This window comes from Meriones unguiculatus, chromosome 3 (assembly GCF_030254825.1).
Source record: "Meriones unguiculatus strain TT.TT164.6M chromosome 3, Bangor_MerUng_6.1, whole genome shotgun sequence".
NCBI classification, from domain to species: Eukaryota; Metazoa; Chordata; class Mammalia; order Rodentia; family Muridae; genus Meriones; species Meriones unguiculatus.
The window spans coordinates 65,330,665-65,356,751 of record NC_083351.1 but is presented as its reverse complement, the minus strand read 5'-3'; positions in this window follow the sequence as shown (position 1 = coordinate 65,356,751).

Sequence of the window (26,087 nt, the reverse complement as noted above, 5' to 3'; positions counted from 1 at the left end):
AAAATATTAAATCTAAAAAGTTCCTTACACAAAACATCCAAGAAACCTGGGACAATATGAGAAGACCAAATCTAAGAATAAAAGGAATAGAAGAAGGAGAAGACTCCAAGCTCCAAGGTCCAGAAAATATTATCAAGAAAATCATAGAAGAAACTTCTTTAACCTAAAGAAAGAGACGCCTATAAGCAAGAAGCCTACAGAACAGCAAATACATTGGACCAGAAAAGAAAATCCTCACATCATGTAATACTCAAAACACTAAATATACAGAACAAAGAAAGAATATTAAAAGCTTCAAGGGAAAAATGCCAAGTCACATATAAAGGCAGACCTGTCACAATTACACCTGACTTCCCACGAGAAACTCTAAAGGCAAAAAAAGCATGGTCAGATATCTTATAGACTAAAAGATCACAGATGTTAGCCCTGATTACTATACCCAGTAAAATTTTTAATCACCAAAAATGGAGAAAAGATATTCCACCACAAAAACAAATTTAAACAACACCTGTTGGGGACAATTAAATAATGACCGTTAGGTGCACAACAGATTTTATATGAAAGAGGTTTATTAGATGGAGAAGAAGAGAGAGTGAGAAGGGAGAGCAGGACATGATGAAGGAAAAGAGAGATGGGGGTGCCCCGACAGAGAAAGGAGAGAGGGCAGAGAGCCAAGAGGGAAAGAGGAGGCAAGAGGGAAGAGAGAATACAAAAAAAGAGGAGAAAGAGGAGGGTGTAGGGTCATTCCCTTTAAGGGGCAAGGTAACCACGCCTTCTGGGTGTGGCCACCTGGCCACTAACATGATGACATTATAGGTTGCTGGGCAACCCAGAAGCAGGTTCAGCTCCAAAATACTAACAATACCTGTCCACAAACCCAGCCCTGCAGAAGACACTAGATGGAAAACTCCAACCCCAGGAGGCTAATCATACCCAGGAAAACACAGGAAATAAATAACTCTAGAGCAGCAAAACCAAAAGAGGGAAGGCATACCAAACCATACTACAAACACACACACTTTCTACCAGACCTTCTAGAAGAGCTAACTCCAGTTTTCTTCAAACTATTCCACAAAATAGAAACAGAAGGAACACTACCAAACTCATTCTATGAAGCCACAGTCACGTTGGTACCTAAAGCTCATAAGACCCAACAAAGAAAGAGAATTTCAGGCCAATCTCCCTTATGAACATTGATGCAAAAATACTCAACAAAATACTTTCAAACCGAATACAAGATCACATCAAAGATATCATCCACTCTGACCAAGTAGGCTTCATCCCAGGCATGCAGGGGTGGTTCAATATATGGAAATCCATGAATGTGATCCACCATATTAACAAACTGAAAGAAAAAAACCACCTGATAATCTCCTTAGATGCTGAAAAAGCATTTGACAAAATCCAACATCCATTCATGTTTAAAGTATTGGAAAGATCAGGGATACAAGGCACATACCTAAACATAGTAAAGGTGATATACAGCAAGCCTATAACCAACATCAAACTGAATGGAGAAAAACTTAAATCAATCCCATTGAAATCAAGGACAAGACAAGGCTGCCCACTCTCTCCCTTGCTAGAGCAGTAAGACAGTTGAAGGAGATCAAGGGGATACAGATTGGAAAGGAAGAAGTCAAATTATCACTATTTACAGATGATATGATAGTATACGTGTGTGACCCCAAAAACTCTACCAGGGAACTCCTCCAGCTGATAAACACCTTCAGCAAAGTAGCCGGATACAAAATTAACTCAAAAAAATCAGTAGCCCTCCTATATACAAAAGACAAAAGAAATTAGAGAAACAACATCCTTCACAATAGCCACGAATGACATAAAGTACCTTGGTGTAACCCTAACCAAGCTAGTCAAAGACTTGTATGAAAAAAATTTCAAGTCTCTGAAGAAAGAATTAGAAGAAGATATGAGAAGATGGAAAGATCTCCCATGCTCATGGCTTGGCAGGATTAACATAGTAAAAATGGCCATCTTACCAAAAGCAATCTACAGATTTAATGCAATTCCCATCAAATTACTAACACAATTCTTTACAGACCTGGAAAGAAAAGTTCTCAGCTTCATATGGAATAACAAGAAACCCAGAATTGCTAAAGGAGGTATCTTTACCTCTGATCTCAAGCTGTACTATAGAGCAACAGTTATAAAAACTGCATGGTACTGGCATAGAAACAGATCAATGGAACTGAACAGAAGACCCAGAAATAAACCCACACAGTTATGGACACCTGATCTTTGACAAAGATGCCAAAACCATACAATGGAAAAAAATAGTATCTTCAACAAATGGTGCTGGTCTAACTGGATGTCTACATGTAGAAAAATGCAAATAGATCCATACTTCTCACCCTGCACAAAACTAAAGTCCAAGTGGATCAAAGACCTCAACACAAAACCAGACACATTAAATTGGTTAGAAGAAAAAGTGGGGAAAACCCTAGAACTCATTGGTACAGGAGAGAACTTCCTGAACAGAACACCAACAGCAGAGGCTCTAAGAGCAACAATCAATAAATGGGACCTCATGACAGTGAAAATCTTCTGTAAAGCAAAGGACACCATCATCAAAACAAAATGACTGCCTACAGATTGGGAAAGAATCTTCACCAACCCTTTATCTGACAGAGGGCTAATATCCAGTATATATAAAGAAGTGAAGAAGCTGAAAAGCAACAAACCAAGTAATCCAATTAAAAAAATGGGGAACAGAGCTAAAGAGGGAATTCTCGATAGAGGAATATCGATTGGCAGAGAAACACTTAAAGAAATGCTCAACGTCATTAGCCTTCAGGGAAATGCAAATCAAAACAACCCTGAGATTTCACCTTACACCCATGAGAATGGCCAAGATCAAAAACTCAAGTGACAACACATGCTGGAGAAGTTGTGGAGAAAGGGGAACCCTCCTCCACTGCTGGTGGGAATGTAAACTTGTACAACCACTCTGGAAATTAATCTGGCGCTTTCTCAGACAATTAGGAATAGCGCTTCCTCAAGATCCAGCCATACCACTCCTAGGCTTATTCCAAAAAAGGCTCAAGTACACAATGAGGACATTTGCTCAACCATGTTTGTAGCAGCTTTATTTGTAATAGCCAGAAGCTGAAAACAGCCCAGATGCCTCTCAACTGAAGAATGGATGCAGAAATTGTGGTACATCTACACAATGGAATGAAAAATACTCAGCAATGAAAAATAAGGAAATCATGAAATTTGCAGGTAAATGGTGGGACCTGGAAAGGATCATCCTGAGTGAGCTGTCCCAGAAGCAGAAAGACACACACGGTATTTACTCACTCATATAGACATATAATATAGGATAAACCTACTAAAATCTGTACATCTAAAGAAACTAATTAAGAGAGAAGACCCTGACTAAAATGCTCAATCCCCATCCTGAAAGGCAAAGAGGATGGACATCAGAAGAAGAAGAAAACAGGAAATAAATTAGGATCCTGCCACAGAGGGCCTCTGAAATGCTCTGCTCTGCAGACTATCACAGCAGATGCTGAGACTTATGGCCAACTGCTAGGCAGAGTGCATGGAATCTTATGTAAGAAGTGGGAAATAGTAAGATCTGGAGAGGACAGGAACTCCACAAGGAGAGCAACAGAACCAGAAAATTTGAACACAGGGGTCTTTCCAGAGAGTCATACCCCAACCAAGTACCAGGCCTGGAGATAACCTAGAACCCTTGCACAGATGTAGCCCATGGCAGTTCAGTGTCCCAGTGGGTTCTATAGTAATGGGAAGAGGGACTGCCTCTGACATAAACTGATTGGCCTGCTCTTTGATCACCTCCCCCTGTGACAGCCTTACCAGTCCACAGAAGACGACAATGCAGCTACTCCTGATGAGATCTGATAGATTAAATTCAGAAGGAAGGAGAGGGGGACTTCCGTTATTAGTGGACTTGGGGAGGGGCATGCGTGAAGAAGGGGAGGAAGGGTGGGATTAGTAGGGGAGGAGGGAGGGATTTTTAGGGGGGATACAAAGTGAACAAAGTGTAATTAATAAAAGTTTAAAAAATAACAGGAATTAATAACCATGTGTCATTAATATCTCTCAACATAAATGTCCTAAAGTTCCCCAATATAGAAACACAGGCTAACAAAATGAAGCATACACAGGTCCCATCATTTTGTTGCATACAAGAAACAGAGCTCAGAAACAATGATAGACATTACCTCGTAATAAAGTGCTGGAGAAAGTTTTTCCAAGCAAAGGGACACAAAAGCAAGCTGGAGTAGCTATTCTAGTATCTAATAAAATAGATTGTCAACCAAGATTAATCCAAAGAGACAGGGATGGGCACTTCATAAAAATTGACCAAGGTGACGTCTCAGTTCTGAACATATGTGCTCCAAATGCAAGGGCATCGACATTTGTTAAAAACAAACAAATAAACAAAAGCCCCACATAAATCACACATTGAACCCCACATGTTAATAGCAGGAAACTTCAACATACCACTGGACAGGTCATTGAGACAGAAACTAAGCAAAGAAATAGTGAAACTAACAGATGTTACGAGTCAATTGGACTTAACAGATATCGATAGAACATTCCATCCAAACACAAAAGAATGTACTTTCTTCTCAGCACCTCATGGAACCTTCTTAAAAACTGACCACATCCTTGGACACAAAGCAAGCCTCAACAGATACAAAAAAATTAAAAAACACCTTGTAACAGACCACCATGGATTTAAGCTAGACTTCAACAACAACAAAAACAGTAGAATGTCTACAAACTCATGGAAACTGAACAAGTCTCTACTTAATGACCACTGGGTCAGAGAGGAAATAAAGAAATAAATTAAAAAGTTTCTAGAATTCAATGAAAATGAAGGCAAAGCATACCCAAACTTATGGGACACAATGAAAGCAGTGCTAAGAGGAAAGTTCATAGCAACAAATGTTTTCGTAAAGGAAATGGAGAGAGCCCATAATAACACCTTACCCGCTCATTGGAAAGCTCTACATAAAAAGAAAGCAAACACACCCCAAAGTAGTTGACAGCAGAAAATAATCAAACTCAGGGCCAAAATCAACAACCTAGAGAACAAATACAAAGAATCAGCAAAGAGCTGTTTTTCCTTAGCAAACTAACTGAAAGATAGAGGGAGAATATCTAAGTTAATAAAATCAGAAATGAAAAAGGGGTATAACAACAGATAGTGAGGAAATTTAAAGGTTCATTTAACATCACTTCAAAAACATGTATGTCACTTATATGCAACTATTAACCCTTTAGTACAGGGTAACCATACTATAACCAGCAGACCTATAGGAAAACCACACTATAATTCACAGAAGCTAAGTAACAGCCCAAGGGTGGGGGCTGGAATGTTACTCAGAAGGTAAATAGAAGAGGCAGCAGAAGTGCATGAAGAGAGGGAACTTTGCAGGAGGAATGGGGAGGAAAATGAGGGTAGGGATCAGATGTGGGGGAGAACAGGGGTGGGAGGTAAGAGGGCTGGTATCAAGAAGGGGGGCATCTCTTTGACAAGCTAGAGGCCTGTGATAGGGTACCCTCTTGGGAGGATATGGGTGTGACTCTTAAGGAGGGGTGGGGAGGGGTAGACATCCAGACTGAAGTGACCACCTCCTAGCAAGGCAGGACTAGTGGAAGGAGGACAACAACAACCCACCCACAAAACCTTTGATTCAAAAATTACCCTGCCTATACAGAGGACCCAGAAATAAACCCACACACTTATGGACACCTGATCTTTGACAAAGACGCCAAAACCATACAATGGAAAAAAGATAGCATCTTCAACAAATGGTGCTGGTCTAACTGGATGTCTACATGTAGAAAAATGAAAATAGATCCATACTTGTCACCCTGCACAAAACTGAAGTCCAAGTGGATCAAAGACCTCAACATAAAACCAGACACATTAAATCGGCTTGAAAAAAAAGTGGGAAATACCCTAGAACTCATTGGTTCAGGGGGAAACTTCCTGAACAGAACACCAACAGCACAGGCTCTAAGAGCAACAACCAATAAATGGGACCTCATGAAACTGAAAAGCTTCTGTAAAGCAAAGGACACCGTCATCAAAACAAAGCGACCACCTACAGATTGGGAAAGAATCTTCACCAACCCTTTATCTGACAGAGGACTCATATCCAGTATATATAAAGAACTAAAGAAGCTGAAAAGCAGCAAACGAAGTAATCCACTTAAAAAATGGGGAACAGAGCTAAACAGAGAATTCTCTGTAGAGGAATACCGCACTAGCCATTAGGGAAATGCAAATCAAAACAACCCTGAGATTTCACCTTACACCCATGAGAATGGCCAAGATCAAAAACTCAAGTGACAACACATGCTGGAGAGGTTGTGGAGAAAGGGGAACCCTTCTCCACTGCTGGTGGGAATGTAAACTTGTACAACCACTCTGGAAATCAATCTGGTGCTTTCTCAGACAACTAGGAATAGCGCTTCCTCAAGATCCAGCCATACCACTACTGGGCATATATCCAAAAGTGGCTCAAGTACACAAAAAGGACATTTGCTCAACCATGTTTGTAGCAGCTTTATTTGTAATAGCCAGAAGCTGGAAACAACACAGATGCCCCTCAACTGAAGAATGGATGCAGAAATTGTGGTACATCTACACAATGGAATATTACTCAGCAATGAAAAATAAGGTAATCATGAAATTTGCAGGTAAATGGTGGGATCTGGAAAGGATCATCCTGAGTGAGTTGTCCCAGAAGCAAAAAGACACACATGGTATATACTCCTCACTCATATAGACATACAACATAAGACAAACCCACTAAAACCTGTGCATCTAAAGAAACTAAGCAAATGCCTTAAAGATGGATCTGGTTTCCGCCTTCCACCTTCCCGATGGTGAGTGCTCTCTGTCACGAACAACTCCACATTTGGCTAAGGCCGAGGATCTGGCTTGCTTCCATGTATGTGGACCTATCTGCATTGCCCCCGTGGCACGCCTGGGTTGGCTACCCAGAGGCTATTTAAGCTGTGGGCTGGCTTTCCCCGGGGTCCGAGGATTGTTCAATGTTCCTGAATAAACTGCATTGAAAAAAAAAAAAAAAAGAAACTAAGCAAGAGAGAGGACCCTAACTAAAACGTCCAATCCCCATCCAGAAAGGCAAAGAGGATGGACATCAGAAGAAGAAGAAAACAGGAAACAACCTAGGAACCTACCACAGAGGGCCTCTGAAAGCCTCTGCCCTTCGGACTATCAAAGCAGATGCTGAGCCGGATGGGCAACTGTTGGGCAGGTGAACAGAATTTTAGGTAAGAACTGGGAAATAGTAAGAGCTGGAGAGGACAGGGTCTCCACAAGGAGAGCAACAGAACAAGAAAATTTGAACATAGGGAACTTCCCAGAGACTCATACTCCAACCAAGGACTATTCATGGAGATAACCTAGAACCCCTGCACAGATGTAGCCCAGGGCAGTTCAGAGTCCAATTGGGTTACATAGTAATGTGAAGAGGGACTGCCTCTGACATAATCTGATTGGCCTGCTCTTTGATCACCTCCCTCTGGGGGGGAAGCAGCCTTACCAGGCCACAGTAGAGGACAATACAGCCACTTTTGATGTGAACTGACAGACTAAGATCAGAAAGGAGAGGAGAACCTCCCCTATTAGTGGACTTGGGGAGTGGCATGCAAGCAGAGGGAGGAGGGAGGGAGGGATTGGGAGGAGAGGAGGGAGGGGCTTATGGGGGGATGCAGAATGAATAAAGTGTAATTGATGAAAAATTTAAGAAAAAAAAAGAAGTGCAAGGATAAAGAGTGAACAGAGATTGAGGGAAACTCCAGCCAACGATTGGCCCAACTGGAGACCTGCGTTATAGTAGTGAACTAGTTGCTGACATTGTTAATGCTGCTTTTTTAAAATAATTAAATAATTAATTAACTTTTTAATTTACTTTACATCCTGGTTGTAGGCTCATCCATTCTCCCCTCTTATTCCCACCTTCCCTCTCTCCTACTTAACCCATCTCTTCTTCCTCAGAAAAGGGGAGTGCCCTTTCCCTTCTGCCCAAATTCATCAAGTTGTAGCTGGGTGGAAAGGGAAGGGAGAAGAGAGGGGAAGGGGAGGACAGGGAGAAGAAGAGGGAGGGGGCACCTTTGTGATGTAAAGTAAATAAACTTAAATGAAATTTTAAAATGCTCGGGGGGAGAAGATAATGCACACATAATAACGTGATAGTTCTATCACATGCTGTTCTGTTATTATCGAACTTCAGTGCATATAGCTTGCTTTTACTGTTGTATCCTCTGAATATCAAGAAATCAAAGTATGAGATTGCTTTTGGTTGAATCCCCCCCCCAAAAAAAATCTCACATTGAGATACTGATCCCCATGTGATGTCATTTGAGAACGGGCCCTAAGGGTATTATTAATTCTGGAGAATATGTCCTTCCTTCTGGAAAGAGTGCCTTGTCAGAGGAAACTCAAAAACTCAGCTACTTTTAGATTTTTGTCCCTTGAAGTCATACACAGAAGAGGATCCTTCTCAGGATTCAGATTGGCTTTATCTTGATTTTGGACTTTCCTTTCCAGAATTATGGGAGGAAAGTTTTGATTAAGTCATCCATTATATGGTATATTTGTTATAGCCTTTTGAACTAAGATGCTGATATGCATACAAGATATTGATTAATATATTTACTTAGTTATTCTACAAAACCTTTTAAATAGTTACATCCTTTTACTCCTCCTTACATTATACAAGAGCTTAATTTCAAACCTAATTATTTGCAATTTTATTATTTTATGTTTCAACTCAGGTGGTAACTTTCTTTGCATTTATATATACATATATATATTTCAATATATATGTGTATACATTTAGAATGATTAAAGTAGGCTCATTGACATATAGACTCACTTAACATATTCAATGATATAATATATTGACGACAGTCTCTATGCTGTACATCAAATGATGAATACTGCAGAATAGTACTCACTTGGGGCATCTAACAAAATTGATCATGGGACTAGAAAGAACAGTTGTTTCCAAGGGCCTAGGACAGTTGGAGGTAGGTGAGGAAGATGTTGGACGAAGAAACAAATTTCAGCCAGATGGGAAGAGACAGTCAGATATCATATATATTCAGCTGTTGTGTATTCCTTCAGTTATTAATATAAAATTTTTTATTAAATCAACTTTAGGAAATTCAATGCAAGTGGGTGTTTTTTTTTTGCACTGTTTCTACTTTAATTAAAAATTTTAATGCAACATATTTTCTTCTTATTTTCCTCTCCCCTAACTCCTCCCAGATTTTTCCTACCTCTCTACCCACCCAACTTCATGCTCCTTTTAATGATTGCTATTCTGTTCATATTTTAACTTAGGATGCAATAAATATCCACCGGGTGTAAGCATTCATTGCTTAGAAAACAATTTTTATCAAGAAGTCATTTGATTCTTTATGTCTCGGTTTTAAACATTTCTCTATTGTTTTAGTCATTTTTCTTTAAAGTTTAAAAAAATGATTATTTTAAATGGTATTTGAATTTTTGTCTTTCATGTTTAACTGTCAAGATTTTTCCAGTATTTATTTTAGTGTGAGCTCTTTTCTCAATGATTTTTTTTTTTCAAATGCGAAAAAAAAAATCTGTAGAGTTTAAAAGTAATGCTGAAGGGAAGAAAACACTTTTGGTGTCTGGTAAGGAAATGCAGCGCTAGTGAGTCCAGTTAGAGAAACAGAGAGACATGGAAATTTATTGTAGCTGTTGATTTACTAAACTGAGATAAATATAAGCAAAATTCTGTAGTATGCTTATTTGCAATAGTATTACAGAAAATGCATAAAAAACAAGGCAGTGGTTTTGAAGCGATATTTCAAGAACAACCAGAGTTATACTGATTTAAATATAATTTCTTATAAAATTGACATGATTTCCCATTAAAGCAGAGTAGAGCCGCAGTGGTAGTCATTGCTAGGAAAGTTACCTACATTCAGAGTCATATATGGGTATAAAGAAGGGAAAAATCATAATGTAATGCAGGAAAAGTGACATTTTAGAAAATGACACACACTTGTAGCAGCATGGAACGAACATACAGATGACATTTGGGTTTGTGGAGAAAGCTCCACAAACATCCAAGCCCATAGACACTCAAGACTCATACAATAGGATTTAACTTACATATCACCTACAGAAATCATTCTCTATACTTCTAGTAATCTCCAGATTCCTTATAACGTGATGCAATGACAGTCCTACATAAGTCATCGCTATACTGTAGCCTCTAAAAATAGTGACAAGAAAAAAAATCTTTGGTCATGTTTTATTGAGGTGCATCCATCCTATGCCTAAGTGAGTACTACAGGTCTGCAACAATGAATCATGGGAAGCAGTTTTGGTCTGAAGCTGACTGACTCTGCAACTGCAGAACCTGTTCTATCCCTTCTATTCCTTCATTCATTGTTTGTTAAGAACTCATAGTAAACCAGCTTTGAAAGGTTAGAAATGGTGGTTGAAAACATGACGATGGTATATTCAGTCTTTGCCTCTAAAGGCCTCATATATAGTGTGTAAAAGGTGAGTAGGTGAAGAATTGTAATGCAGTCAGGTGAAAATAAATAATGGATGTAGGTGTGGAGGTGGACTATGGAATATTTGGAGGAGCAGATACCCAGTGTTTTCTTCTGAGCTAGGAAACATGACTCACAGAACAGCAAGCTTTCTCATTGTGAACACATGCATTCTTTTTGTCATTTACAAACTCCTTTGTCTATATTTTGTGTTGAGTCACTGAGTATAGGAGACCCAACTATGTATAATATATTAAAGTTTCTAAATGGATGGAATCATTTCCTCCAACACCTGGAATTTAGGGTACAAAATCAACAGTTGATGGGAAATTAATCTCTACACCACAATATCACCAGTATCCAGGTGCTACCGATGACTACAGCTATCCCTGGGGAAAGTATACCTTAACAGAGAGAAATAGAACATGTGTGATCGTGGACTCTGGGACTCTGCTAGTAGATCAATAACCGAAACAAAAGAAATTTTACTCTTTTCCCACTGAAGAGATCTGGGAGGTTTAAAGTAAAGTCTTAAGGGAGGAAAACATCTTGTAAATGAAAAGTAATTTTACTTTAAAGTCTGTATTGAACATGCAGCCAGGTGTGGAAAAGAGAAAGCTGCTGAACAGAGAGATTACATGAATGAATACTTTATGAGTTTCACTGATCAAAATGGAAATCTTCATTTTAACTCATGGAGAGAACTGAAAAGTCCATCATTTAATTTTTTTTTCAGGATATTTGAACTCAAGTAAAATAGAAAGCAAAAATTTTAAAGGAAAGTTGATAAACTCAAACAACCTCATATTCAATGAAGTGTTAATGTTCATTTTATTGGATATGTAATTTCATCTTCTGTATCAGGAAGGGCAAATTCTTGTTTATTTATCTTGGAAGAGACACCAGTTAATACTTCATTGATCATATATTTTGAATATTAGCCCTTTGTTGGACATAGGGTTGGTGAAGATCTTCTCTCAGTCTATAGGCTGTCATTTTGCTCTTTTGACTGTGTCTTGTGCTTTACAGAAACTCTTTAGTTTCATGAGGTCCCATTTATTGATTGTTGAGCTTAGAGCCCAAACTGTTAGTGTTCTGTTCAGGAAGTTGTCTCCTGTGCCAATGAGTTCAAGGCTCTTCCCCACTTTTTCTTCTAACAGATTTAGTGTGTCTGGTTTTATGTTGAGGTCTTTGATCCACTTGGAGTTTAGTTTTGTGCAGGGTCTATTTGCATTTTTCTACATGTAGACATCCAGTTAGATCAGCACTATTTGTTGAACATGCTGTCTTTTTTCCATTGAATGGTTTTGACTCCTTCGTCAAATATCAAGTGTCCATAAATGTAAGGATTTATTTCTGGGTGATTGATTAGATTCCATTGATCCACCAGTCTGTTTCTATGCCAGTACCATGCAGTTTTTATTACTGCTGCTTTATAGTACAGTTTGAGATCAGGGCTGGAGATAACTCCAAAAGATCTTTTATTGTATAGGATTGTTGTAACTTTTTTGGATTTTTTATTTTTCCATATGAAGTTGAGAATTGTTATTTCAAAATATGTAAAGAATTATGTTGGGATTTTGATGCGAACTGCATTGAATTTGTAGATTGCTTTTGATAAGATGGCTATTTTTACTATGTTAATCCTACTGACCCATGAGCATGGGAGGTCTTTCCATCTTCTGATATCTTCTTCAGTTTCTTCAGAGATTTGAAGTGCTTGTCATACAGGTCCTAGACTTCTTTGGTTAGAGTTACATCAAGATATATATGTTTTGTTGTTGTTTTGTGTGTGTGTGTGTGTGTGTGTGTGTGTGTGTGTGTCTATTGTGAAGGGTATTGTTTCCCTAATTTTTTTCTCAGCCCTTTTGTCATTTGTATATAGAGGGTCAACTGACTTTGTTGAGTTAATTTTTTTATTCAGCCACTTTGCTGAAGTTGTTTATCAGCTAAGGGAGTTATCTGGTAAAAATTTGGGGGTCACTTATGTATACTGTCTTATCATTCATGAACAAGGATACTTTGACTACTTCCTTTCCAATTTGTACCCCCTGTTCTTATTTCTCTCTCTAGGACTTTAGGTCCTGTATTGAAGAGATACAGAGAGAATGGGCAGCCTTGTCTTGTCCCTGATTTTGGTAGAATTGCTTTGCATTTCTCTTCATTTAATATAATGCTGGCTATCAGCTTTAGGTATGGGACTTGTATTCCTGATCTTTCCAAGACTTTTATCATGAAGGGGTATTGGATTGTATCAAAGGCTTTTTCTGAATCTAATGAGATGATAATGTAAATTTTTCAGTTTGCTTATTGGTGGATTACTTTGATGGATTTTTGAATATTGAACCATCCTTGCATTTCTATATTGAAGCCTACTTGATCATGGTTCCTAATATACTTGATGTAGTCTTGGATTTGGTTTGCTAGTATTTTATTGAATACTTTCGAATATTTTTGTGTCAATGTTCAGGAGGGAGGTTGTTCTGAATTTTCTTTCTTTGTTGAGTCATTGTGTGATCTAGGTCTCAGAGTGAGACCTAGTGGTTTCATAGAATGAGTTTGACAATGTTCCTTCAGTTTCTAATTTCTGGAAGAGTTTGAGGAGTATCGGTATTAGGTATTCTTTGAAAATCTAGTAGAACCTCTGGCTCTGGGCTCTTTTGGTTGGGAGACTTTTGATGACTGCTTCTATTTCCTTAGGAGTTTTAGGACTGTCTAAACTGTTTCCCTGATCTTGATTTAGCTTTGGTAAGTGAAATCTATCAAGAAAAGCATCCATTTCCTTTAGGGTTTTTAAGTTTGTGAAATACAGGCTTTTGAAATAAGACCTAACGATTCTTTGGATTTCTGCATGGTCTGTTGAACTATACATGGGAGGTTTATTAAGGGAAGGGAGGAAGGGAAGATAAGGGGAAAGGGAAGGGGGAAGGGGTCACAAAGACCATTTCTGGACAAGGCAGGAGAGAAAGAGAGAGAGGAGGAGCTTTGAGTTCTCTTATAAGGTGACTCAGAGCATGCACAAGTGGTTCCAGGTGGTCCATAGGTGGCTTCACAGATGCCTGATATCTGGTTTGTCAGGTCCCTTGGGGCTAGCTGTAGAGATGCCTGCTTATGGATCCTAATATTCCTCCCTTTTTTGTTTTATTAAAAAGTGAGGAGCTAGGAAGGGGTGATGGTGGGGAAGGCATAGGGGCAACATTTGCTCTTCAAGCTACTTCCTGCTGATTAGGGGCATTATCATTGTCAGGGTATAGCTGGTCCCCACCATCAGGATCAATTGGAGGGTCATTGTCATCTGGTTTTGTGGGCAAAGGTTGATAATCCTGTAAGTGTAACTGATTAATTGTTTGGTTAGAGAATTTTTGCATTTGTTGTTGGAGGAATGTGGAGAGAAAGTTAATTAAGCAGGGTGCAAAAAGCAAAAGCAGAATAAAGATTAGCAGGAGAGGTATGAGGAAGGGTAGAATCCGTTTCCGTATGGGGTTATCAAAGGCTCCAGAGCTAGAGGCCTCAAGCTTTTCCCTTCGTTTTTATAAATCTGTCTGGAGTTGTTGGATTTTGTCTTTTACTATACCCAACTGGTTGACATAAAAACAGCATTCCTCCTGGAGGAAGATGCAAAGGCCACCTTCTTTAGCTGTGAGCAGATCCAATCCACATTAGTTTTGAAGTACTACTGCTGCCAGTGAGTCAATCTGTCCTGGGAGGGTTAGTATTGTCTAAGCCACTTGCTGAAAGTCCTGGATGAACTGGGAAGAAAGCAGATAATACAAGGTTAGTTAAGTGGCTAGTCCCACTCTCCTGGTCCCAACAGCTGCCATGGTTCCTGTGACAGCCAGGAGGGGCAGGATTTGAATTGCCCTCTTATCCTGCTGGGCAGCTGCTGAGTCCATGACCAGGATTGGTAGGGGCTCCTTTTGACCACCTCCAGCTCAGGGAAGAGTAGTACCAGAGTGCAAACTCCTGACTAACTGGCAGACAGACAATGGTAGACCTGAGTGCCACAAAGAATTGAAGTGTTATTAGCAGTAGGGCATTCAGGGTTGAGATGAGGTATCAAGGATTATAGTTTTATTACATTCTAAGGAACTTAGCATGCTTATAGAATGTATGCTGGATGCCTTGAAACAGCTTCCCACACCAAAGAGGGTAATATGAAAAAAGGGGGTTGTGGCAACATCAGAGTCAGGGCAGTTAGTAAATGGTGAAGTAAGGTTACCTGACAGAGTCACCACTGAAGCTGTCAGCGGTAGTTCTGAATTGGTCCCAGGTGGGACACACAGCCAGCAAACTTTAAAACAGGTCCATTGGGTCATGTTAAGGAGCTTGTAGGCCAAGGTCAGAGTCTGAAGTAGGAGAGGAAATGACAGGTTTGTATTATTTAGGAAGGGGGTCTCAGAGAGGAAACGACCTTAGACACTGGAGCCCACCAGCAGAGTCAAACAGTTCCTGGGTGGAGAGTGAGGATTGAAATAATTAAAGCAAGTCACATTAATACAAGAAAGAAGTTCCTGGACCCACCAAACATATTTTCTAAAACTACTTCCCTGTAGCAGATATGTTCCAAGGTCATGTTTTCTAAAGCTTCCCTATAGCAGGTATGGTCCAAGGTCACACGAACAAGCTTTAAGGAACTTCCTCTTTTCTGTCTCAAGGTGAAGGCCAGGATGAAAACATGTTTTTCAATAAATAACAAAGCAGCTCGATAAACAAGCAGCTCTCCACACTTAGAGGAGTGTTTAATTACCTTCTTTATTTCTTCCATCCCCAAGGATTGGGTAATATACCAGGTGGGATCCTGTAGCTGAATGACCACAGGGAAATGGTGCCTAGCAACAGAGGGGTTTTGGACATTCCAGACTTGGGGGTCTACTTGAGAGGCTGGTGAAGGAACCAATGTGTCACAACTCATAGGTAGGGTAGCTAGGAGAAGGAGGAGAGAAGATGCTGACGAGCTTGGGGTCAGACGAATGGGTGGAGTAAAGGAACTAGAGGCTCCCACTTTGGCTAAAAAGTCCCTTACTGTTAAGGGAACTGGACAGGCTGGCATTACTAAAAAGGAATGAAAATATAATTAAGTGGTAGAATCTGGCAAGGCTGGCAAGGTTGTCCCCCTACCCCTACAATAGAGGAACTACAAGGAGAGCTTGGTCCCCAATACTCCATTAGGACTGAATAAGTGGCTCTGGTGTCCATAGGGAAGGAGATGGCATGCCCCGATACCATAATTATCCATGGCTCCCTGCTAGTGATGACAGTGGTTGGGTCAAGGGAACCCGGGCACCTTCATTCGCCCATAGCCAGGCCTAAGATATTGGCTGGAGAGTGATCACTCCCATGCTATGGGAGTGATGCTCCCATAGCATGGGAGAAACGGTGGCAGTCAATGTGCCAGTGTCCCTTTTGGTGGCATTTTGGACATGGCCCTGGTGGCCTGTGTGGGGGGGAGGGGCTAGGACAAGCATGGGCCCAGTGATCTTTTTGACCACATTTGAGACAGAGACCTAGTGGTCCTCATGCAGGACAAGCCCGGGCCCAATGACTTTTTAAAGAGAGAGAGGAGGAGCTTTGAGTTCTCTTATAAGATGACCCAAACCATGCGCAGGTAGTTTCTGGTGATCAGTGGGTGATCTGCAGGTGGCCTCACAGATGCCTGATAACAGTTTGTCTGGTCCCTTAGGGCTGGCCGAAGAGATGCCTGCTTAAGGATCCAAACAGATAAAGGAATAAATACATGTATCTGTCAAAGAAAATGTTAAATCTAAAAAATTCCTGACACAAACCATCCAAGAAATCCAAGACAAAATGAAAAGACAAAACCTAAGAATAAAAGGAATAGAGGAAAAGAAGCTTCCTGTCTCCAAGGCCCAGAAAATATTTTCAAGAAGTTAAACACACAAAACAACAACAACAATTTAAAAATGGGGTACAAAATCTAGACAAAAATTCTCAACAGAAGAATATCAAATGACAGAGAAACACTCAAATAAATGCTCAATAACATTAGTTATCAGGGAAATGCAAATGAAAACAACCTTGAGATTTCATTTTATATCTATCAGAATAGCTAAGATCAAAAACTCAAGGTTATGGGGAAAGAGAAACACTCTTTCAGTGCTGGTATGAGTGTAAACTTGTACAACCACTTTGGAAATCAATCTGGTGGTTTCTCAAAAAATTGAGAATAGCTCTAATTCAAAGACACAGCTAACCACCCCTGAGCATATACCCAAAAGATGCTTCACCATACAACAAAGACATTTGCTCAGCTACGTTTATAGAGGCTTTATTCATAATAGTCAAAAACTGGAAACAACCCAGACATCCCTCAACCAAAGAACTGTAGTAAATCTACACAATGGTTTACTATTAAAAGCAAGAATATAATGAACTTTACAGGCAAATGGATGCATCTGGGAAAGAGCATCCTGAGTGAAGTCACTGTTAAAACAGTTACCTAGACACAGAAAGACACACATTGTATATACTCACTTATAAGCAGATATTAGACATATAATACCACACTATAATCCACTAAACTAAAAAATAGAGTGACTTGAACTCAGTGGCTGGCTCTTTGATCAACTCCCCCTGAGGTGGGAGCAGCCTTGCCAGGACACAGAGGAGGACAATGCAGCCAGTCCTGACGAGACCTGATTGGCTAGGGTCAGATGGAAGGGACGGAGGACCTCCCTTATCAGTGGATTTGGAGAGGGGTATGAAAGGAGATGAGGGAGGGAGGGCGGGATGGGGAAAGAATGAGGGAGGGGGCTACAGCTGGGATACAAAATAAATAAACTATAATTCATATATAAAAATAAAAATTTAATTTAAAAATAAAATAAAATAAAAAACTTAAAAAAAAAAACCTTCGGAAGATCCTAGGCAGGATGCTTAATTCTCATTCAGATGAGCAGATAGGACTGTTGGGAGCCACTGGTCTACCAGCTGCTTTGATATTTAAATCTCAGCAGAAAGATTGCTTTCACCATGGCCTTCACTGGAGTCAGTGAAGAATTTCTAAGTCTGTCTCCTTTTGTTTGAGACAGCAGGTGGGATACCTCGTCAAAACCACACCTCTTATTTCACTTCCTTGTGAATTTAATTCATTGTGCTGAGCTGCTTTTGCTCAAAAGCAGTCTGAATTAAAGCAAGGCGTCTAGCCTCCACTAGAGCCTTTTGGAAAGGTCCCATGTGTTGTATGTTGGTTTATTAGTTTTAATCCTCATTCTGGACTCAAGAACCGTTTGACTCTGCTGGCAGGCTACCGCATAGAACAGACACCGAAAGTGGTTGAAGAGAGGGAATGGGATTGGAGCCTTCCGTAGATGTCCTCTGAAAGACTCCATCCAGCAGAGAATTGTAGTAGGAGCTGAGACTTAAAACCAAACTTTGGTCAGAATGCAGGGAGTCATATGGGAGAGTCAGGGCACATATGGACCCAGAGGGGACAGGAGTTCCACAAGGAGACCAACAAAGCCAAAAAATCTGGTCCCAGGTGGTACTGCAGAGACTGATGCACTAACCAAGGACCATGCATGGAGAGGACCTAGACCCCTGCTCAGATGTAGCCCATAGGCAGCTCAGTCTCCATGTGGGTTCTTTTGTAAGGGGAGCAGGGGCTGTCTCTGACATGGACTGTGCTGCTTGCTTTTTGATCACTTCCCTCTGGCAGCATGGCTTTGTCAGGCCACAGAGCAAGAGGTTGCTGGCAGTCCTGATGAGACTTTGATAGGCTGTGGTCAGTTGACAGGAAAGGCCTTCCTGAGGACTAGGGAAGTGGATAGGGGCGATAGAGTGAGGGAGTGTGGGACAAAAAGGAGACAAGGGAAGCAGATATTGTCATATTGTCAGAATGTAAAGTGATTAAATAAAAACAACAAATTTACTTTGTATCCCAGATGTAGCCCCTCCTTTGTCCCTCCCTCCCTGCGAATAAATTGCAATTAAAAATGAATAAAAAATAAAAATGAATAAAAAATAAATATATAGACTAATAAGGTTGTCTACATATGTAAAGGCAGATATTAACAAAAGCTATTAAGTTGCAAATAAAGTAAAACCTACTTTAAAAAATACTTCATTATTTTTCTTCTTGAGTTAATGGTGTACTCTGGCAGCATCATTAGTCATTTATTAACTCCAACAATGTGCTTTGGATATAGTGAACATTCAAGGGTTTCTCAAATGAACAAATGTACAATTGCATGCTAATAAGCTACAAGCTTAATTATGTGAGATAATTATCATTTCATATCCAGGAATTTTACCTACTTATTAGTGTTCATAAACAATTTTGTTAGGTTATATTAAATCCAGTGTAATATCCCAGGGATGCAATTAGACATCTCTATTTAGATCTCGCCATTTGAAGTTGGGTTGCACTTAAGAAAATTATCTTAATTTTTTTTCTAAAAAATTATATAGGAGCTAATTATAATTACTCTTCAAAGTTCAATTAAGATATACATTATCTATCTTATAAATTGATTTTATTTAAAAATGAAATCATTTTGACGTTTTCATCAACTGATTTGAACTATAAAAGGCAGTAGTGATGATGGACTTCAAATAAACTATTCTGAAAGTGCTAGTACTAGCAATTTTGTAGATTTTTATATCTTAAAATATGAAATTTATCTAAAACTAATTTAAGAATTATAACTTATTTTTATGGTTTACCATTCAGTGAATTTTAGTTTTAAGATTGTGAATTCTAGAGTAATGGTACCATCTTCAAAGAAAACTGTTATGCACTCTTGGTTGCTTTCAATTTATTCTGTTCTCTCTGGCAATCACATGCTTTCTATCTAATATTGTATAGAACTTTCATGTAAATGAAGTCAAGTGTATAGTCTTTTTTGTTTGGCCTTTTGTAATTTACATCTTTTTATGGTTTATACATGTTATAACATGTATCAGTTTACCATTTCACTTTGTGGCTGAATAATGTGCCATCATATTGTATTATATATAGAAAAATGGAAGCAATATTAAGAAAAAAACAGAGTATCATTTCTAAGGTGAATATATTGGCTATGTTTTTTAACTATACATTTTTTCCCTTTGTGTTGCAGAAAAAAAATAATGGTTGGAGGTCTTTAAGGACATTAGACATGATATAGAACATGTTGGTAGAAATTAATCAGATGGATGGAAAATATTTTCCATTATGAGAAGACGTGCCATACAAGGTACTAGAATGGTAAAATAATGAAGTGATTATTACCTGATTGTCTCCCTTTCTCTGTGCTAGGAAATGAGCTTTCTGAATATGTAAGGGAAAAGATGAGCATATAAGTTTAAAATATTTTCATTAAATTAATTTGTTTATGCATTCACTTTACATCCCAATTGTAGCCCCCTCCCTCTTCTCCTCCCTACCATCTCACCCCACTCATCAAGTCACATCAGGACTGAGGGCATCCTTTTCCACTGTGGTATGGCTAGGCAGCATCCCCAAGGGAAAGTGATCAAAAAGCAGGCAATAGTGTCCATGTCAAAGACAGCCTCTGTTCCCTTTACTAGGAGACCCACATGAAGCTAGAACTGCCCATCAGCTACATCTGTGTGGAGTGTCTAGGTCCAGTCCTTAAACGATCCTTGGTCGGGTGCTTCAGTCTCCACCAGCCCTGCTGGGCTTCTGGTAGTTGGCTCTGTTGATCCTCTTGTGGAGTTCTATCATCTCCAGATCATTCTATCCTTACCCACTTTTCCACAAGTCTCCTGATGCTTTCCCCAATGTTTGTTTGTGAGTCTCAGGATCTGTTTTGATCTGTTGCTATGTAGAGCCTATCAGAGGACAGCCATGCAATTGAACTCACCAGCACAGGAGAAACTTCCTGAACAGAATACCAACAGATCAGGCTCTAAGATCAACAATTGATAAATGGGACCTCTTGAAACTGAAAATCTTCTGTAAGGCAAAGGACACTGTCAATAGAACGAAACTGCAGTCTATAGATTGGGAAAAAAATCTTTACCAATCCTACATCTAACAAAGGGCTAATATCCAAAATATATAAAGAACTCAAGAAATTGAACACCAACCAACAAAAAAATCCAGTTAAAAATGGGGTACATAGCTAAACAGAGAATTTTCAACAGAGATATCTTGAATGGCCAAGAAGTACTTAAAGAAATGCTCAACGACATAGTAATCAGGGAAATGCAAATCAAAATGACTCTGAGATTCCATCTTATACCTATCAGAATGGCTAAGATTAAAAACTTAAGTGGCAGCACATGCTGCCAATGATGTGGAGAAAGGGAACCCTTCTCCATTGCTGCTGGTAAAGCAAACTTGTACAACCACCTTGGAAATCAAATTGGCACTTTCTCAGCAAATTGGGAATAGCTCTACTTCAAGACCCAACTATACCACTCCTGGGCATGTACCCAAAAGATGCTTTATCAGACAATAAGGACACTTGCTCAACTATGTTCATAGCAGCTTTATTTGTAATAGCCAGAATCTGAAAACAATCCAGATGTCCCTCAACCAAAGAATGGATAAAGAAACTGTCGTATATTTACATAATAGAATATTCCTCAGCTATAATCATGCAATCTGCATGCAAATGGATGGAACTAGAAAAGACCACCTTGAGTTAGGTAATCCAGATCCAGAAAGACACACATGGTTCGTACTCACTTATAAGCATATTAGCTATATAGGACAGGATAAACATACTATAGATTTTTTCACAGATCCAAAGAAAATAAGTAACAAGGAGGACCCAAGGGAGAATGCTTAAATCTCACTCAGAAAGGGAAATAGAATAGATAGAAGATGCATTAGAAGAGAGGTAACAAGGTAGGAAAGGGAGCACAGAAAGAAATGTGAGTGGTGATCAGATCTGGGGAGAGCAGTGGCCAGGAGGACATAAGGCTTGCAGAGAGAAGAGAAACCATAAGCAGGGGCATCTCTGTGATATCCTGGAGACCTAACACAGAGGAGGCTCATGGGAGGATTTGGGGGTGACTCTAGCTGAGACTCCTAGTGGCAGGGTTCATGAAGACTGAAGAGAACACCTTTTAACCAGATAGGAATCTTATTGGAAGGAAGGGAACACCAAGTCACCCACAAAAAACTTTGATCTGCCTACAAGATGTGCATGAATAAAGACTTTTCAAATATTTTTATAGGGAAGTTGTAGACCCAGTAGAGGTTGCAAAGCCAGTATTTATTAATGGACTAAGCAATTCATGAAGAGATTTTTGCCTATGAATTCTCAGCACCAATATTTGAAGCAAAGAAGACACATTACTCATTTGACTATATTTTTGCTTTATTTTTAATTTTTAGTATTATTGAAGAACTTGGTTGTAGAATATAAGATTATTGCAAAAATTCAAAGAATTCCACAGAGCTTCAGGGGCTGTAGGCAAATGGAAACAATGGTTAACACTGGGAAGACTGAGTGGGTAAAAACGATGAGGGAATTAATGACCTGGTGATGCCAGTGACCTCGGGCAGCACATGAAATATAGAAACTGGATCTCTGAGGGGATGGGGGACTGTGGTCATGGGCTGCAGTGTAGGATTAAAGATTGCAGAACCATTTTGAGTGATGGCAAGGTCAACCGTGTAGCCATGGGGAAGTCTGGCTGAGGTAGAGTGCAAGTAAAGTCAGTTAAGCTGAGAAAATTGTGATGGTGAGTATTAGTTTGAGTCACCCAAGTGAAACTTGAACTTGGCAATATAGATTAAAGTGCTGATCCAGCTGTCAAAGACATCTTCCATAGGTTCAGGTCATGTTCTTCCTTGTTTTCAGAACACTTCACTATTCATTAGACAAACCAGTGCTTTGTGAACTCACATTATTTCTGTGAGCTTCAAATTCTCCATTTTTAAATGAATAAGCAGAGCCCTATGATTTATGGTGTCATCATATTCTAAGTGTTTAAATTCTTTACATTTAAACTTTTTTCATTCTCAGTAATCTCCTTCGTGGTCTTTAATTTCTTGGTAGTTCTATAATGACTTTTAATGGAATACTTGGTTTGATTTATGCCTCCTGGGTCTTACTATATTTTATCTCTGAGCATCCTATAGCATTGTAGTGGGTGATTTGCTTAGTAGAGTCAAACTGGAGATAGAGACAAGGAAAGAAAGAAAAGATATTTCACACTTCATTATTCACTTATCAGGCAATCTCATCTCCACAATAAAATAAGCTTTCCAAATTTTGTAATATATGAAGAAGCTTAGATTTAGAAAATAAGTAACAGTTCGTATCAAAATAGCAAACTGGATGCTATATTCAAACCTGTTTGCTTAAATGCAGAAGTCATTTTCAAAGTTTCTTTACACAGTTAGCTCAATACACAGACAAATGTGGGGGTTTTTTTTTGTTTTTGTTTTTGTTTTTGTTTTTTGACGAATGTGTATTCAACAGGCACACAGGTATGGTATCTTGCCCCACCTCCTTCACACAGTCTAAATAATATTATGGTTCAACTCTTTTCTATTTTCAAAATCTTTTAAATGATTATTACATTTATCCACTTGCATGTATGTATGTGGTCACTGGTGTGCTACAGCAAGTGCAATAGGATTTTATTGTCAGTTTCTGGAGGGTATCAAAAAGGATTGGCAAATCCCTGTAATGTTTAGGGGTCTATTGGAACCCAATGGTCAACACCTCCAAAGAAGAAACTCATTCCTGGGACTGGACTTTTTATTTGTCAACCTCCGGTATGGAGAAATGTTTGCCCCAATGTAGGGTAACTCCATTTTAACTCTTTTAATTTATGTATATAGATATATATTTGGAAGATTCTAAGTAGGAGGTTTCTAAGTGAATTTTCTGAAGGATTTACTTTTATCACACCTATTTGACCTTTAATATCCCCATTAGTTCATCTCTTCTCTTGTTTTGTTTGTTTTTCTTTAGAGACAGGGTTTCTGTGTGTTCCCTTGGCTGTCCTGGACTCACTGCATAGAGCAGGCTGACCTCAACTCACAGAGATCTGCCTGCCTCTGCATTCGTGAGTACTAGAATTACAGGTACGCACCCCTTCTTTTTCCGTAACCCTTTCTACCAGTGAATTGTATCTTTTTTCCTGGAAAGTTCCTCTCCAAGGCCTCTTAGCAACTTTCTGTCCTCTGTAGGGATCCTACAATGAATAAACTTATCCACAGATCCAAAGCTAACATTCACAAATGAGAAAGATGTAATATTTGTGTTTTGGGGCTTGGTTTACTTTAGTCAGAACCATTATTTCTAGGTCTATTTATTTTCTGTGATTTTATTTTCTTTTTCTTGATAGCTAAGTAATTTTCAGTGTGTAAATATACCATACTTTTTAGTATCCATTCATTAGTTGTAGACATCTAGGTTGTTTTCTTTTTCTGGCTATTATAAATAAAGAAGCAGTGAACATGGATGAGAAGGTATCTCTGAAGTGGGATATGTGGTCCTTTGGGTATATATCCAAAAGCTGTATAGCTATGTCGTATGGTAAAACTATTGTAACCTTTAGAGGAACTCAACACAGATTTCCATTATGGCTACACCGGTTTGAACTCCCACCAGCAGTGAATATACGTGTTCCCCTTTCCACACATACACACTTGCATCTGCTCTGATCTACAGGTTTAACAATGTATCATTAGGAACCATGTTATTGCTATGTTCCTTCATCAAAATAATAATAGCAAGTTTTCCTATAGACTTATGACCTATTGATCTCAAGTTCTTGGCCACATTTCTGGAGAACTCAGACTTAAATGGGATGTCTTTATCAAAGACTCCGCTCAAGGCTCTGGAGTCTATGCAGAAGAGGGGCAGCAAGATTGTAAGGTCCAGAAGTGATGGGTGACTCAAAGTAAACAGAGTCTTCCACACACGATGGGACTGATACACATAAGGACTCACAGAGACTTGAAACAGTACATAAGACCTGTAGAAGTTCAAACCAGATAAAATCCCAGTACAGAGAAAGGGAAGTAGACACAAAATCTCACCCCTAACCCAAAATACTATTTCATATTGATACATTATAGGAATGGGAAAAATCTGTTTTTGTTTTTTTTTCAATGACGTGAGCCTTGGTATATCAATCACACTCTATAGTAGGCTTCATGGCCAGGAGTTGTTGATTAATATAGTGAGCTCCATTTTCTTTCTTTTGTGTGTGTTTGTGTGTGTGTGTGTGCTTTTTCTCTTTTATAGCTTCTTTTAAGAGAACATGAAGTTGAGTGAGAATGTGAGAGGAGCTGAATGAAGGAAAACATTATGATCAAAATATGTAAAATATATACAAAAAATTATTATATTTAAAGTGATAATAACAATAAAACAATTGTGTATATTGTCTTATAATCTATAATTCTGTTATGGTTATCTAGGATCTGAGTTAGAGAATTGTATGCAGGAAGGCTGTTGAGTACTGATATTGAGCACAGTGGTAAGAGAGAGAGGACAGATAGGATGAGAAAGAAGCTGAAGAAAGAAGCTGGTTGCTTTGAAGAGCCATGAGTATCCTTTGTTGTCCCTTGATCTGGACTGGCTCTCAAAAGAAACTAAATCACTGGTGACTCATGTGCCTCATAAGGGCATTAATAATTCTTGTTATCTTCTGCTGATATCATGTTATATCATCCTGTACTGTAGTGGAAATTTTGGTTTCTTTAAACACTCGGTTGTGTTATGAGAATGTGTTTTTGTTTTGGTCCCAAGTGTAGGATGTGGAAATGCTTTATCTACCACTGACTACAGATTCGTGAAGAGATTCATGAGAGAGATGTTTTCCATCTGGAAACTACCTTGTATGAGAGGAGTGGTTTTTTTTTTTTGCCAGCTGTAAAACATCTTTGGACTCTAAGAACATATAAATAAAAGCTAGAAACAGAAAAGAGGTGACTTTGAATTATTTCACTATACTTCGCATCACTTAGCTAAACTTTGTATCATTTCCCTACGATTCGCATCGTTTGGCATCTCTTTGCTTCAGTTCACTTTGGGACACTCATACAGAGAAAGGTTTCATAGGATGTTTCAAGGTTGCTGCTACCCATTTGCTACTTGCTGTTTGACTGAACTTCTGGAATCTAGAAGACTGAGATTTGTATTGCCCTAAATAACCCAATGATGCTAACAAGCAGGAAGTAGCTAGAGAGGTCTGTATCCCTTGACCCCACTAACCTCTTTCTCTCTTAACTAGGGACAGGGGGTTGGAAGAGAGGTAGAGGCATTTAAGAACCCTAAATAAAGTAGGTTTTATCTAAGTGTACACTGTACAATGTCGAGAGAATGAGTCAAAGGCCTGTCATTTGCAGAGTACTACCTGCTTCCCCTACCTCCCTGTAAGTGTGTGTGTTGGGAGAGGCACAGGCACATAGGTGTGTATATAGGAATGTGTAGAGTATGCATGTGTGTATGTATGTGAGTATGTGTGCATATGAGTGTATGTGAGTGTCTGTATAAATGTATGTATGTGTAATTTTATGTATGAATGTTTGTGTGTAAATATGTGTCTGAGCATGTGTGTGTGCATAGGAGTTTATGGAAATG